This window comes from Marmota monax, unplaced genomic scaffold (assembly GCF_021218885.2).
Source record: "Marmota monax isolate L192 unplaced genomic scaffold, Marmota_monax_Labrador192_F-V1.1 WCK01_AAM20220418_F8-fsc00454, whole genome shotgun sequence".
In the NCBI taxonomy this organism is placed as follows: domain Eukaryota; kingdom Metazoa; phylum Chordata; class Mammalia; order Rodentia; family Sciuridae; genus Marmota; species Marmota monax.
The window spans coordinates 376429-391892 of record NW_026694720.1 but is presented as its reverse complement, the minus strand read 5'-3'; the positions used below and the strand labels follow the sequence as shown (position 1 = coordinate 391892).

Here is a 15464-nt window from a genome sequence, read left to right as displayed (position 1 = left end):
CAGGTGTGCAGGCTGGAGACCCTGACACCAGCTTTCACACCACTGTCTCACACCCTGCCTCAGTAAGTCTCCTCCCAAGTGCCTTCAAAGGATACTCACATTCTGACACTTCCTGCCATGGCTCCTACTGCCACCACCAGGTGAGTCATCTGCACAAACACAAGCCCTCCTCTGAAAAGGGTGCCCCTTGCTGTGCCGCTCCCTCAGTGAACATCTACCACAAGGTAGTTCCTGCTCATTCTTTAGTTCTCCATGCCCTTTAGAAAGATCTTTTCTGACCCACCCCTCTGAAGTTGCCACCACCTCCCCTCTTCTTTTCCAGCCATTACACCATTTTATTCCTTGTTACCACGTGAGAACTGTGGCTTATCTGCGTATGTGTCTGTATCCTGCCTCGGTTCTGTAAATGCATGCATACCTTCCAGGGACTTCCAGGCTGTGAAGGGCCAAGAGCCTGGTGTGGGTCTCACTCCTATTACGACCATCAATAAATGTTTGTTGAATTAGCAAAGGAGTGATTGTGAAGGCCCTTCTGTCCCTGAGAGTCCTGTAATGGATGTAATCATGCATCCTGGTGGCTTACTTACACATGGTGCTGCGGTCAAAAGGAAATGAGATAATGACACGTTGGAGTACCTGGAAAATTGCAAGACACCATCTGAATATAAGGAGGTGTCCTCAACAGGCATGCAAAGTCCCCCAAGTGAAGGTCTTTCCTGGTGGGGCTGAGCCCTTGCCTGCAGCACTTCCCCGACCAAGGTGACCTCCCAGAGCAACAGGGACGGGTGTGTAAGCCCGCCTCCTGCGTGTGTGCCACGCCACTGGGGCATCTGAGTGGGCTTCACAGTGTGGACATAAGCAGCTGCAGAACCCAGTCAGAGCCCCCACTTACCGGCACCACCAGGTTCCTCAGCTTGGACATTAGTCCCCAAAGTGTGCCCAGCGGCTCCCCCGCCCCAACCCCCCGCCACCCCTGCTCATAGATGCACATTCCAAAGTCAGTCCAAGGCAAACCCCCCAAGCCTCCCAGGGCTTTTTGTTTGTTGGTATCTGAGACAAGAAAAAGTGCACATACATACTGTGCAGTATGATCGCATATGGGGTTTTTCCTCCTTAAAAATGCCTATTTTATAGGCTGAGTTGAGGGGAGGGTTAAGGAGAAATTCTTCCTTCTGTTTTAAAATTTTACCCTGAGTGTTTGGCCTCAGAACTTTCCAGAACTTTCTAATCAGCCAGAGTATTGAGGCCAGACATTTCAGAGGTTTGTGTGTGTGTGTGTGTGTGTGTGTGTGTGTGTGCGCGCGCGCGTGAGCGTCCAGCCAGCCCTCTGCCCACATCTCCAGTCTCGGGCCACCAACTACACCACACCCCTGCACTAAGCATCTACACAACATTCATCCTGCTTTCTCTACCCACTCCTCCTGCCAAAATCTGGCAAAGGAGAGCAAGAGAGCCTGAGCACCTCCCTGTCAGGCACATCCCGAGGTCGTGTGTCCCCACCGGCGCCCGGAGAGGTGCATAGTCACTTCCATCAGGCTACCTGACAGGATCTCAGCCACTGTGGCTCCCGGGGGGTCGGGGGGCAGGGGGTCCTGGGGCAGGGGGTCCGGGGGAACAAAGCTGTTTGTGGCATAGAGCAGTGGGGTAGTACGCGTTTCCTTCTTCAGGAAGGTCAGTCTACTTTTCCTTAAGGCTGAGGGGCTCTCCACGGGCAACTGAGCCATCCTGCCATCTCACCGGACAATACGCTCTTCCGGAGATCAGGCCACAGACCCGAGGGGTGCGAGATGATCTCTCACGGAGGACAGCTGTGGTCAGTGAGCCTGGGTACTCAGGCCACCCTCCCCTACGGGGAGCAGCATCACACATTGGCAGAGGGAAGCCACTGAGGTTTCCTGCGAGGATCGAGAATCATTTGATCTTGCTTACCTCTGCGGTTCATTAATTCACATCACAGGACACTCTCACACGACACTTATTTCTCTTAGAACCAGACTTCCATGGAGTCCCCTTTGGGAAACACGATTGTGGACTAAGTCTTAGATCTGTGAACAAATCCAATTAACTTTAGTTTAAATTCTGGAACTCTGAGGGATTGCTGATGGGTGTTGAATTTTCTTACTAAGCTGTTTCTTTCATAGTGACTCCTCACCAAATTACACCAGAAGTGCGGGTGCTTTTATAAACAGCGAAGCAGAAATCTTCACCAAAGCCTCGTGCTCATGTGGAAGGAATACGATGTTCTTCACATCAGAATTGCAAATAGGCTTCACTCAAGTGCATCCCAACCATATCTCTTTACATTTGTGTTCCAGATGAACTGAGGGATCCTTTCTGAATTCAGTTACAGAATTAATTGCTTTCTTGCTTCGCTTCATCTTAAAAGGGGGAAAAACATTCCAGAAAGTAAAGGTGTTCATTTTGAAAATAAACATAAATGACAGTGTTTTCAGGACAGTAATGATTGGCAGGAGTTTTGAGGAAGGACTGGAAGAGAATGAGAAGAAGGGGGCGGGATTCTGAGAAGAGAAATGTGGGTGAAGGAGAGCACTGGAGCCGGCTGGGCGGCAGTGGGGAGGAGGGGGCGGGAGGAAGATGGCCCACCAGGCGCTGCTCCTGAGCCCTGAGAAGGTTCGAAAGCTTTCTCGTGAGGGGACCTTTGACAAACATCACTGGGAAGGGAATGTGACTGGATTCACATTTTAGAGCCGCTGCTCTGGCTGCCTGGTGAGCTGAAAATTGGGTTGGGAGAAATGCAGATGGAAATTGGGCAGCCAGATGTGAGTGCTACCACCATTTCCCACCCAGAAGGGATGGAGAACTGAACTGAGACGAAGAGAGAGATCAGAAGGGACAGATGCGGGCTATGGCGAGAGGCCACTGACTGGCCAAAGGGCTGAAGGAGATGTGGGCTGAACCCCGTGGACGGATGGCTGCTGTGGGCTCCTCCCTCAGTGTGGGTCAGTGTGAAGAGCTCCCCACGGGAGTTCCCCAGGTGGCCCTGAGCCTGTTCCCCCCTGCGGCCCTTGCTTGTTTCTTTGAACTTGACCATTTACCCCTTGGGCAGGTTCCGCTTGTTGAACTATGACAGGAGCTGACTCCAGCCCTGACTCCCAGGAGTGCGGGCTCTGTGCTAATTAAAGCCACATGACATTCAAAATCACCATACACTTGCCATATTCTGCTTTATTTATATGTTGCTCTGATCTCAATCACTGTCGAAAAACCTAAAAAGTCGCCCTAAAATACAAGGACTTAAAGTGAATTATTCATATCATCATGACTCTGTGGGCTGATTGGATTCTCGCTTGTCCTCTCCTGTGGGCTGTAGGCCACTGAAACGTAACCTGGGCAGACATCCAAGATGGCACACTCACGTGGATGAGACCCCCACTGGCTGGGAGCTCAACAGGGCTATTGGTCACTGTGCCAGCTTGTGGCCTCTCTGTGTGGCTGCAGTCCCCACAGAGGTACAGCTGGGTTCCCATGGATAACACCCTGGGAACAAGCTCTCCAAGCCACCCAGGGAGATCTGCAAGGCTTCTTGGGACCTCTGCTCGGATGTCCCAGAATGTCACATCAGCACATTCCCCTGGTCAAGGCCAGCACAGATTTAAAGGAGGGGAAATTAGATTCCACTTTTTGTTGAAAAAGTGGCAAGAAAGGGTAGGGAGGGAAATATTGCTGCTGCTATTTTTAGAAAAATACAATCTACCATAGAGGGATTGAAAACATGGCCGGGTTTCCCTAGCTCTTTGAGAAGAGGGATTTTTGCTTATTTCATCTTTATCCTCCCTTTCCTTTGTTCCCCACCCCCACCTCCTTGACCACCCCAGGTCAAGATCAATGCCACATACATTCTAGAGAGCCGGCGGGTTTTGTTAAGTCGGAATTGAGAAAGTAGAAGGGTGACCTGTACTTTTTTCACTGAGAACAATGAACAAATAAATCTTCACAGGATTATTTTAAGGATATGAGCAAACCATTGTTGGTCTCAATATATGAACTTGTTGTGTATTAGGGTCTTCCAGAGAAAATCAATAAGAAGGGGGGGCAGAGAGAGAGAGAAATAGCCACATATATATCTATATATTTACAGACAGCAAAACTAACTCAGATAAGAAGTTGAGATACAATGGTGGAAACACTTGGGTGCTCTGAGGGTGAAGTGGTCAACTGCTCCAATGGCTGATGACACCCAGAGGGGAGATGGCACCCGCATTTCCCAGTTCATCCCTTGACGGAGCCCTGTATGAGCCCCACTTCCATTTTACTCCCCCTGGTCCACCCAAAATAGGCTCAGACTCTCTGTTCCATTGCCCTCTGGAGATCCCTGTGTAAGCTGGAAAGGAAAATATGGAAGGAAAGGAAATATGGAATCAGTATGATAAATCAGGTGCTGCCATATGTCATAAGTAGAAATTTTAAAGGATAATTTTGGAGGGATGGATTTTGACTTTATCAAAGCAAATTTATATATAACTTTTGGCCCAGCAGTTCTTCCTGTAGTCATAACTATGCTCTTGTATACACACAGGTGTTCTTTGTATAATTGTGTGGACCCCTCAAGAATTGGTAGTAATTCCAGAGTCTACCCATAGAGGACGAGTAAACAATGTCGAGACCACAGATCAGGTGGCTCTTTAAAGACATGAATTCAGGGCCCTGGTCCCTTCCCTGTGCCTTAGAGCCTGTGTAGATAGGGAATAGGAATATGGATGGCACGAGGCTTTTCATGGCCTGCTGAGGCGGCTGCCATCTCCTGAGCCCACAGTTCATTAGCATGGATTTGGTCACATGGTCCCACCTTGACACAAGAGGGTCTCGATTCTTCTTGTGCATGTGGGAGCAAAGTGGGAAAGTTGCTCTGGAAAAGAGCTTTTGAGGCCATTTGTGAACGAGCAGAATGCATATGGGGAGTGATCTTATATTTCTAGAAATTGCCAGGGTGTGTTCTACCCTGATGTACTAGTTAATGTTTTATCATTATAATGAAGAGTAATATTTTTTTTCTGTTGCTCTGGAATGAGTGCCTTGGGCTCAAGATTGAAGTCAGTCAGAATGCCCTCAGCATTCTCCTATGCTGAAGAGCACCACACCCAAACACCGCCTTCTGCCTCACCTGTCTCAGAATCCACTCGTGTCCAAGTCTGAAGGGGAGGACACTGGGGGAGGAGAGAGAAGGTTGCTGGGACCACAGGGGACTCCAGTAGGCAAACTCCCTGCATTTCTGGGTGCCTGCCAGGATCAGATCTTGGCCTCTGTCTTAGTCTGTTGTCCATTCTGTAAGAAATTCCAGAGGCTGGGTACTTTACAGAGGCAAGAGGTTTATTTAGCTCCCAGTTCTAGAGAATCAGAGCATGCTGGCCTGTGTTTGGCTCTGGGAAGGGCCTCTGAGGAGGGCATCACAGTGGAAGAGGGATTCAGGAGGCTGTCAGGCTGGGTATATCAACCTGTCCTCTTGGGAACTGACACAGTGCCACCAGACCTAACCTACTCCCAGGGGACAGCAGGGCCATTCCTGAAGGTGGAGCCCACATGACCTATTGGCCTCCCTAATTACCTCCCATGAGGCCCAACTTCTTTTAAATTTTCCACCACATTGGGACCAGACCTCCAGCAGAGGCACCTGGGTGTTCTGGCTGGGAGTGGTGAGCTCAAGAACACCGGGTCACCCAGGGGTTCTCCTCAGAACAAAGGGGAGTTTGGGGGGTCTGTCATGTGTCCATGCAGTCTGGGGGCCTGTGTGAACCCACGATGTGCCTGTCCCCTGGATTTCTCATAGTGGGAGGCTCCATGCAGCTGAAGGACAGAGGAAAATGGGTCGTGTGCCAGGGACAGGAGGGCGGCGTGAGCCACCCATGCCCAGGAAGCCCATTCTCTGGGGGATTCAGAGGACCATTCTCGTTCCTGCAGCTCCTCCCAAAGGACCCCAAAGGCCAGAGAAGGGAACGAGAAGCAGTAGGAGCACCCAACGCACTTTTAACCTTACTTCTCAAGAGATGGGATGGCCAGGTCATCAGAAGGCAAAGAAGATGTCCACTTGGAAGGCTGTGGTGAAGGGTTGCTGAAATGCAGCTAACCTTGGCCTTGTGGAAACCTCGGACTGCATCTACAGTGGTCAATGGAACCAGAAACGGCCGAGGGGAGACCCGGGAAGCCGCTGAGACCTGGCCACTATTTCCTTCCCCCCCTTTGCTTCCCTCCACCCACCCGAGGACCTGGATCATGAAAGGAGAACAGCCAGGTGGCTTCTGTCCACTCTGAGCTGGTCAAGGCACTGAAGAGAGAATTGCAAATTAAGCAGTAGGGTCAAACCCATTTTCAGGTTGAGGTTTTAGAGAGGACTGGATGTTCAGAAATCAAAAATGATGAAAGAAGTTATTGGCTTTGCCCAAGACGTCCTCCGAGCACAGGGACAGGTGACCTGACAGCCCTCACAGCTGATGAAAACAGAGTCAAGGGTTCTGTCTCACCCCGGCTCCAGTCCACCCTCGCAAGTTAAATATGCTGGACTCGCTTTTTTGAGTTAAAGGGAGTGAGTTTAAAAGCGGTATCTTGGTGACACTCCTGCTTCTCTGTTCTCCCTGAAGCTCAGAAAGCACTTTTTCTCTGGCCTGAGAATATTCTCTCTCCAAATCACCATGGCCCTGTCCTTCCCCCTGTCTGGGAGTCCTTCCCCAGCGGGTTGCAGTTGTATCTTCCGCCTCCCATGCCCAACGCCTGGCATTATTTTTCTATTATTTTGGGGGGTCTAGTGTCTTCTTCTAGATCCTGACTTTTATTTGGCTAATCCGGATGTTCTGTCACAGTTGTCCCACTTGTTACTCTTTCCATAATGATCTGATTCTGGCGACAGCGGTTTTCATCTCGGGCTGAGTGGTTTTATCAATGGCCTCCTGGCTGGCATCTTCCCCAGCGCTTAAAGTACCTCGTGAATTCTAAGCCGTGGCCCTATTTGAGGGCTGAGGATTACTTGGCTTTGAATCCTGACCCTGCCATTTAAAAACCAGGTGACCTCAAAGTCAAGGAGAAAGGGATAAACCAACAATTGCAAATACAGGAGGACATGCTCCACGGGAGCAGGAAGAAACGGGCAGGTTTCCTTGAAAGGTTAAAAGAGGCTAGAGGAGGGAGAGGCGGGCGCTCAGAGTTCAGCAGGGTGGCAGTGGAGATGACCGGGTTTGTGTGCTGAGGCACAAGATCCAGGAAGGGGGTGACCAGGAAGGCTCTGTAGGAGGAGTTTAGTGGAGGACTTTATTCTTCAGGCATGGACTTCTTAAGTGCATACCCAGTGCCATGGTCAGTGTGCCCGGGGCGTAGGAAGCTTCAAGATGCTCTTTCCACTTTTCCCTAAATTATTAATATTAGGTGACATAAAGCATTTTCGAAATGCTATTTTAGAAATCAAACAAATGCATAGAGTGTATTGCAGAGTCCAAAAATAAAAATCAGATTCTAAGACAAGCCCGGCACCTACCTGCCATGCACCTGTGGTGGCCCAGGCCAGGTGGAGGGAATGGTTATCAGCCTCCCTGAGGTTGATTTAGTTAGCTTTCTGCTGCTGCTGGGACCAAAAGACCTGATGGGAACAATTAGAAGAGGAAAAGTTTATTTGGGGGGCTCACGGTTATAGACATCTCAGTCCATGGATAGTCAACTCCATTCCTTGGGGACCGAGCGGGGACAGACTGTCATGGCAGAAGGGTGAGGTGGAGGAAAGCAACTCAGGACATGGCACCAAGAAGCAGATCGAGATATCCCCTCCCCACTGAACAAAATATAAACCCCAATTGCACACCCCAGTGGCTCAGTTCTTCGGGCCATATCCTACTGCCTACAGGTACCACCCAGTTAATACCCATCAGCAGATTAATGCACCGATTAGGCCAAAACTCTCACAACCCAATTGTTTCACCTCTAAATTGTCTTGCATTGTCACACCCATGAGCTTTTGGGGGGACCCTCAATTCTAAACCATCACCGAGGTTGACCTGCAGACTCCGTCTATGTCCCTGCAAGTTCTAGGCACAGGCTCCACTCCCTACATAGGCCATGAGGGGTGGCACCCCCCTCGAGCTGACAGTGATGACAGTGCTCTCATTAGGTGATTTAACTGGAACAACCCCCACCCCTTCAAAAGCCACTGCCCCCAACCGGAGACAAGCGAATGACAGTGTTCCCCACTAACACTGATGTATTTTCAATTTACGCCATTGAGAGCGCAGTGGTCTGCACCTTCCCCGGCCTCCAGTGATTAATGGCCTGGCCCCAGCGAGGATCCTAAAAGCAAGAGCCCAGGCAAGCAGATGCGGTGGGTTTTACATTATCATGACTGCAACAAGCTCATCCGCTGGTGTCAGCGCTGACTGCAGGGTTCTGATTATGAAATATGATGCATGTTGGATTTAATGACTTTCTCTGCCCTTCTGGTGAGTTCAGTGCTTTCCAATGTCATTTTCTATTCTCATCTGAGTGGTAATAAAGGGAGTATCATTGAGTGTGGCCGCTCTGTAACCGCTGTGTGTTTTACAATAAATTGCATTCCAGGACCTTTCTCCCCAGGAGAAAAGTGCACCGTCGGAAGATGAGGCCAAGTCACTCTCTGGGACCCCAGCCCCCACCTCACTGGGGAGTGCAGTGGAGCTGCCCTTTGTGGGGAATGATTCCCTAAGAATGCTCATTTTTCAAGCAGTTATATATCAAAGGTCAGCTTGGACTGGGCAGGGGATGATAAAACATCTCCAAAGCAGAAATGACTGTGGGCCAACAAAACCCATGTGGGATGGGCAAAGTCTAACCTCACGCATCCAGGAACTGGGAACAGGAAGAGCACAGGCTCAGACCTGGGGAGGGAGCCCGAAAGCCTTTGCATATCTGCAGACTAACCTCTGCCATGATCCCCTGGGAGGGCATCTCCACAGAGGAGCAGGAAGAAGGAGAAGAGGAACAGGTACTGAGGGACAGCTGTGCACCAGTCCTGGACCGGGCTCTCCACGGCACGATGTCACAGACTCACATGGCACTCTTACAAGCCAGGCCTTATGACCCCCAATTTGTAAATAAGAAAACAGGCTCATTCAGGCCCCATGGCATCCCCATAATCCAGAGTCAGCCAGGGCCAAAGCCAGGGGTCCAGCTCAAGTTCATCTGACCCCCAGAGTTGGGTTCCATGGACCAGAAACCTGGGGCTCACCAGGGAGCTTGTCAGGGACTCAGATCTCACACTCTGCTTGGTCACTCTAGAGACAGTATGAGAAACATGCCACCATCTCCATGCAGTGGAGCTGGACAGGGGACAGGAGGTTTCCTGCCGCAGGGGGCCACCAGGTCATGCCTCTCTTCAGTGTTCAGAGGGGCTGCAGCATTACGCAGCATTAGCTGGGAAGACCTGAAGCACACAGGTCAGTTGGCAGCACAGGGGTGATGGTGATATTGGGGACAGTGCTCCCCAAACCCTGGAGAGGGCCTGGCAATTGATTTCACTGCTGGTGGAAATAAAGATCCCTTAGTCCTACATTGTACAGTGTCTTCACCAAGATTCTCTAAACAGAAAGAAGAGGATGTGTGTATCTGTGTATTCTACTGAGGAGGGAGAAAGCTTAGACTAGCCGCTTGGAGAGAACTGGGTACCAAGCACTGAGCGAGAAACAGCAGGCTTCCTGTGTGGTTTGGCTCATGACACCATCTGTGCTAGACCAACAGGGGTGGGGGTCTCTTGTCCATGTATCTCCGTGAACAGATGAGAAAGAGGCCTGGACACATAGGTCATCTTCAGCCAAATACGAACATAGTCTGAACCAGAAGCAGAGCTCTGGGTTCTCAGGGACTGAGTCAACCAGTGACAATGTCCCCTGCCGTGCTCGGGGGACTTTCAACCCTCTTCTTCCACATGCTCTGAGAAGGGCTCTGTGGTGGGGAGGACAGCCACTACCAAAGCCATTTCGCAGGTGAGGAGGCCAAGGTCAGGGAGGACAGGGGATGTGGCCGGTACTCTCTGCACTTGAACAAAGTTCACGTGCTAAGCCCTCAGAACCAGTCTCAGTGACCCGAGACTGCCCCCCAAAGGAAGAGCAGCCGGCCCAGGACCCAGTCCCAGGATGCAGGACTATCCCTGTTGGAACACCGTCAAACCCCAGCTCCATTCGTGTGCTTGCTCCAGCCCAGGCACCAGTGGCCTTAACCAGGGGACATGCTTCCAGGGCCCAGGTCTCCCAAGGCCTAACCCAGTGACCTGGAACTCACAAGCTAAAGGGTACTTGTCTTCCCCTCCATTTGCTCTGTGATTTATGATCAAGCCTGTACTTCGGAGGGGCTCACCTATTAAGATAATTATCAGTAATTTTCTGGTATTTGCGAAAGTGTCTGTGGTTGTATAACAGAAAGAAGATACGTCGACAAGCAGCAGAGAAGGAGGCCTCACCCGCAGCTCAAGCCCACGCCTCGGCCTTGCCCCTCACACTCCTGCCCAGGCCGCCGCAGATTCCAACTGGCTCTGCCTTTTGTTTTTTTTTTTTGGTTTTAAGCAAGACTTTACCTTTTATTTAACAGCAAAATTGGGCAGCAGAAAGTACAGTTTCCATTGTATCATCTGCATCCACAACTGCTGTCTCTCCAATGTCAAAGTCCCCAACCCGAGTGGCACATTTGCCGTAATGGAGGCTCCCGCGCCAGCTCATCATTACTACGTGAGTCCAGTTTGCTCCAGGGCTCGTCCTTGGTGTTGTACATTCTAGTTAAGTTCCGATCGATGCACAGCAGCACGTTTCCACCATGGTCGCACCATAACCAGTGTTTCCCTTTCCTGAACTTTCTCTGTGCTCTGCCTGTGTCCCTCCCTCCCCCGACCCAGGCAATGCCTCATCTTCTTACCGTCTCCGTGGTTTTGCCTTTTCTAGAATGTCCTGCGGTTGGATCCGTACAGTAAGCTGCCTTTACAGACACGCTTCTTTTCACTTAGTAACAGGTATTTAAGTTCCCCAGATCTTTCATGGCTTTACAGCACCTTTCTTTTTTGCACTGAATTAAATAATCTGGTCTGGATATGCCACAGTGGCTGCATCCACCCACCAAAGGACATCTCCGTTGGTTCCGAGTTTTAGCAACTATGAGTAAAGCTGTTATGGACACCCGTGTGTAGGTGTCTGTATGGACGTAAGTTTTCGACTCCTTTGGGTAGATACCAAGGAGCCAGAATGCTGGGTCATTTCCATTAGAGATAACCAGCAGGACAGCCAAGATCACCAAGTCACATGGCAGGTGTGTGCTCAGTTTTATAAGGAACTTCCAAACTGTCCTCCAGAGTGGCCGTACCATTATGTACCATTATGCGCGAGGGTCCCCACTGTCCCACGTCCTCCCCAGTATGAAGTGTTGTCAGTGTTGGGGAATTCAGCCATTCCAACAGGTGCGTGGTCATTGTTCTACTTTAAAAGTGTTCCTACAATTCAGGTTCATCTCTGACTCCAAGTAGCTCCTACCGAGTTCAGGACGCCCGTTGTTCCATACCTTCTTACCTGTGGCTTTTTGCTATTCTTCCCACCTGTGAGAATGCTTAAGGTTTTGCAGAACAAAAGTTCAATCACGAAAGTTAAAATGGTGAGCCCAACGGACATCCCTGTTACCTTGTTATTTACAATTGCAGTAACAAACCCCACATCAGTAGTTAGCCTTGAGTCATTTGCAGTGGGAATACGGCCCAAGACACTTGTCACCTCAGTGTCTAAGTGCTGGATTCCATTTAGATGCTGTAGGATATGATCTGGGAACATTTTGTTCTGCTATGACCAGCAGTTTACAGGGCCCATGGCTGGAGCTCTGTCATGATTGACAGGTCAGCATGACCTTGAAGAGCTGGCTTCCTTTCTAAGGTATTTGGTTAAAGAGACAGCTTCTCTGCACCTCGATTATTACTGTGTGTGTGGTGTTTAACAACCAAATTCCTACAGAGTAGACCTAACTGCTGAGATTTAGTAATGGCTTGACTTTGCATGGTACAGTGGCTTCCTAATAACTGCACCCCCAGACACTTGAATTTCTTTTACTGCCTGTGGGGGGAATAAAGGAGCGAGACGCTGACACGCTGAATACATGCGAACCTTGGCACCCTCCTTCTCTCCCACCTCCTCCTGTCACACCATCCCTGAGTCCTGGTGGCAATTGTGGCCATCACAAATGATTTCCATGTCAACCAGTTGTGATTTCATAGTTATTTCCCCTTCTAGTTCATTCTCCTTGGAGATAAATTTTAATAAGCACCAGGACAAGGACAGATGAAGGCCCTCTGAGCGGAGCACCTACCTCTTCACTGGATGGAAGTAAGATGAATGTCACAGGATTTTCCATGGGGGGGGGGGTGCAGAACGACAAACACCTCCAAATCCAAGACAGCCATTTACCACGCAGACCCTACCTGCAGCGGCAAATAGACAGGAAGCAGTCGCTCAAGATCACTCGATTTCTTCATTTAGCCATGAAATATTGCTAAAATACCATTGATGGTTGTCTCTTTACAATAGACTCGATCACGTTATCTACCAAGAAATAGGTCAAAAAATCACAACATGTGGAAAGTGAACTATCATATTTTAAAAGTGAAATTGGCCATATGTGGATTTGCTGTTGAAATCATTTTTTACATCTCTTGACTGATTTCATTACTTATGACATGTGTTCATTAATGTCACCACAAAACAAGACCCTACATCGGAGTTTCATTGCATTGCCCCATGTCTGAGTTAATGTCATCAGATTTGGGGTGCATGTCAGGAAAAATTGCTCCAGCAACCTGACATGACAGAAGGAGTGTGTTTTACAGAAAACAGCAACTGGTGCATGCTATTTTACTAGGAAAGGAGAACTTTCCTGAGTTCCTGCACCTCTAGAAGCCCATATCTAGGTTTAGGAAAGTGGATTTAAGGTGACAATACTCAGTGGTGATGCTATCGTTTGACTTTGTATCAAAAAGGCCCAGATTCAGCCCCCCTCGTGAGGGCACTAAGAAGTGGTGCCTTTGAGAGGGGATTAAGTCAGGAAGGGAGAACCCTAGTGAGTGGAGTGAGAGCCTTGACCCTTCCTGTAGATAAAGAAACCAACCGCTTAGGGGACTCCCGTGGAGGAGGAAGCCAGCCCTCCCCTGGCACCCAATCTGCCCTCAACTCCACCGTGGATTTTCACATTCAGAATCAGGAGAAATAAATTTCTACTGTTTTTAAGCTGTTCCGTTTGTTCTTTGTGTTTCTATAGGTGTGCGATACACAACCATGGACGGAATTTGCTCTGTTTCTATCCCCGCTCCTTCCCTTCTCCCTCCCCGTGCCCTCCTCCCCTGGTGCACTGTACTTTATATAAAAGTGGACTTTACTGTGGTACCTTCATACATGCAGGTAGCATGATTTGGTCAAGTTCGCTCCTCAGCGCCTCTACTTTCCCTGTCCCCTCCTTCCCTCCGCCCTCCTCCTCTCCTCCGCTGTTCTCCCTTCTATTTTCGTGAGATGCCCCCTCTTTATTACGCCTTATTTCTCTTTAACTTCCAAGTGTAAAAGAAAACTTTCAACCCGTGAATTTCTGTCCTCCAGTCCCACTCATTTACCAGCAAAGGACATAATTTTGTTCTTTTTTAGGACTGAGTAGAACTCCATTGTGTGCAGACACCACATTGTCTTTATCCACTCACCTGTTGATGGGCACCTAAGTTGGCTCCATATCTTGGCGGTTATGAACTGCGCTGCCCTCTGTGCTGTTTTTGTTACAGCAGCCAAAACAGGTTAAGGTAAAGCCATGTGAATGCCATACACTTGCTAGAATGAAGTTCCAGATTGGAAGAGATCAGAGGGAACACGGATATTTTAAAGGCACAGTCTAATCAGAAACACCTGCAGCAGGGAAAAATGCTAAAGATGATTAATATCTGGTAAACACGGAAGAGGAATTACAGAACTGTTACAGAAATGGACCAAACTTGAGCTCACCAAATACTGCTGTTGCTGCAGTGTCAATCTCTTAACAAATGGCTTTCCCTCTCTGGGTGTCCTAGTGTACATTGGTTTGAAAGGAAAGCATCTGAGAATTCCATTTTTTTTCCTTCCTGTCCCCTACTTCCTCCATCCACCCAAGTTATTTTCTAGCCCCCCAACACAAGAGCCTCCCTCCCATCTTGGGCCTTTGAAAATGCAAGTCAATTCCATGTGTGGTGATAGCTCTGCGTATGCTTCCTGAAACTCCGTGAGGACATGGACTATTCTGTATTATTCCCTGTTTTAGCCCCCATACTAAATACATAAAATGACTGTCCTCCAGCTCAGGGTGGGTCAAGGAAAACATATTTGCTGAAGAACAAATGAATCATCAAAACCTCATCATCCTGCAGGATGTACAAATTCACTGAAATTTCCCCCCAAAATTTTTCTATCAATCTTACATCTCTTGCACACCTACATAATTAGTGCAATGGCACAGGTGAGACCCAAAGGAGCATCGTCAAATGACAAGAATTCATGACCAAGGCCAAGTATAAAATAAACAATGAACTTCTATGAGAACAGAATCAGAAAGCCTGACACTGAAGACACATGCCAGGAAGAGTCACAAGGACCTTCAGGTTGTGTACTGACCTGGTCAAGATGGAAGTAGTATCTGGCTTGTTACCTGGAATATGAGGTCAGGCATTTAGGAGCATTGAAGGGAAAGATTATCTCTGTGAAAATCTACCAGGGAGGTTGTTCTTGGATCTGGAAATACAGTTAGGAAAAAGTTGATTGCCATTAAAAAAAAAAATGAGAAAGATCACTGAATGTGGCCAATGCATCAGGTTGGTTTACTCAACACCCACTCTGACCCCAAGAAGCCCCCCCCAAACTCTAAAGACAGGAAACTAAAACTGATTTTCCAAGATTCTTTTGCAGTTAGGTCATGGGATTCGTGACCTGCTAAGTGGATGTTCATCTAGGACACAGGAGGACACACACCTTGTAACCAAGAGGCAGAGCCTAGGGTCTTTAGGATGGTAGACACGTTTGGTCATTTAGAGACCTTCAGCTGCAGCTTCAAGGTCATGGAGTGAATGGGTCTAGGGGCTGGAAGCAGCAGCCTGGGTTACTAAGTTGGCACCTTCTCTTTGCAGAAGGGGGTGAGGAGCCCAACTTGGCAAGCGCTCCCACCAGGCCATGGTGCAGATCTAGGTGTTCCTAAGAAGCTCCACTCGGTCATTTAGGGCTTTACCTGCCAGTGTCTCTGTAAGCTAATACTCTTTATTTAACCTTTTCCTGCTCAAAATTGCCAGGGTGGATTCTGCTGACTGCAAATGAGAAAAAACACCCCCTCACATTTGCAGAAAAATTAAGGACGACTTGGACTAGAAAATCTTCCATCTCTTGCAGATGTGATTTTGTGATTACCTTGAATTTCTTTCTTTCAATCTACTTCTTATTCACTCCCAACAGTGAAAACCCAAAAGAAACATTCAA

General features: G+C 48.9%; 1 long non-coding RNA gene across 1 annotated transcript; it reads right to left on the bottom strand.

Annotated features, from left to right (window-relative positions):
* Nucleotides 1-7479: 7479 nt before the first annotated feature.
* LOC131423382 (uncharacterized) lies at nt 7480-14852 on the bottom strand. Its single transcript, XR_009224864.1, has 3 exons — nt 13676-14852; nt 12301-12412; nt 7480-7582 (listed from the first exon to the last, which is right to left on the bottom strand). It is a non-coding gene; the product is annotated as an uncharacterized LOC131423382 (long non-coding RNA).
* Nucleotides 14853-15464: the final 612 nt, after the last annotated feature.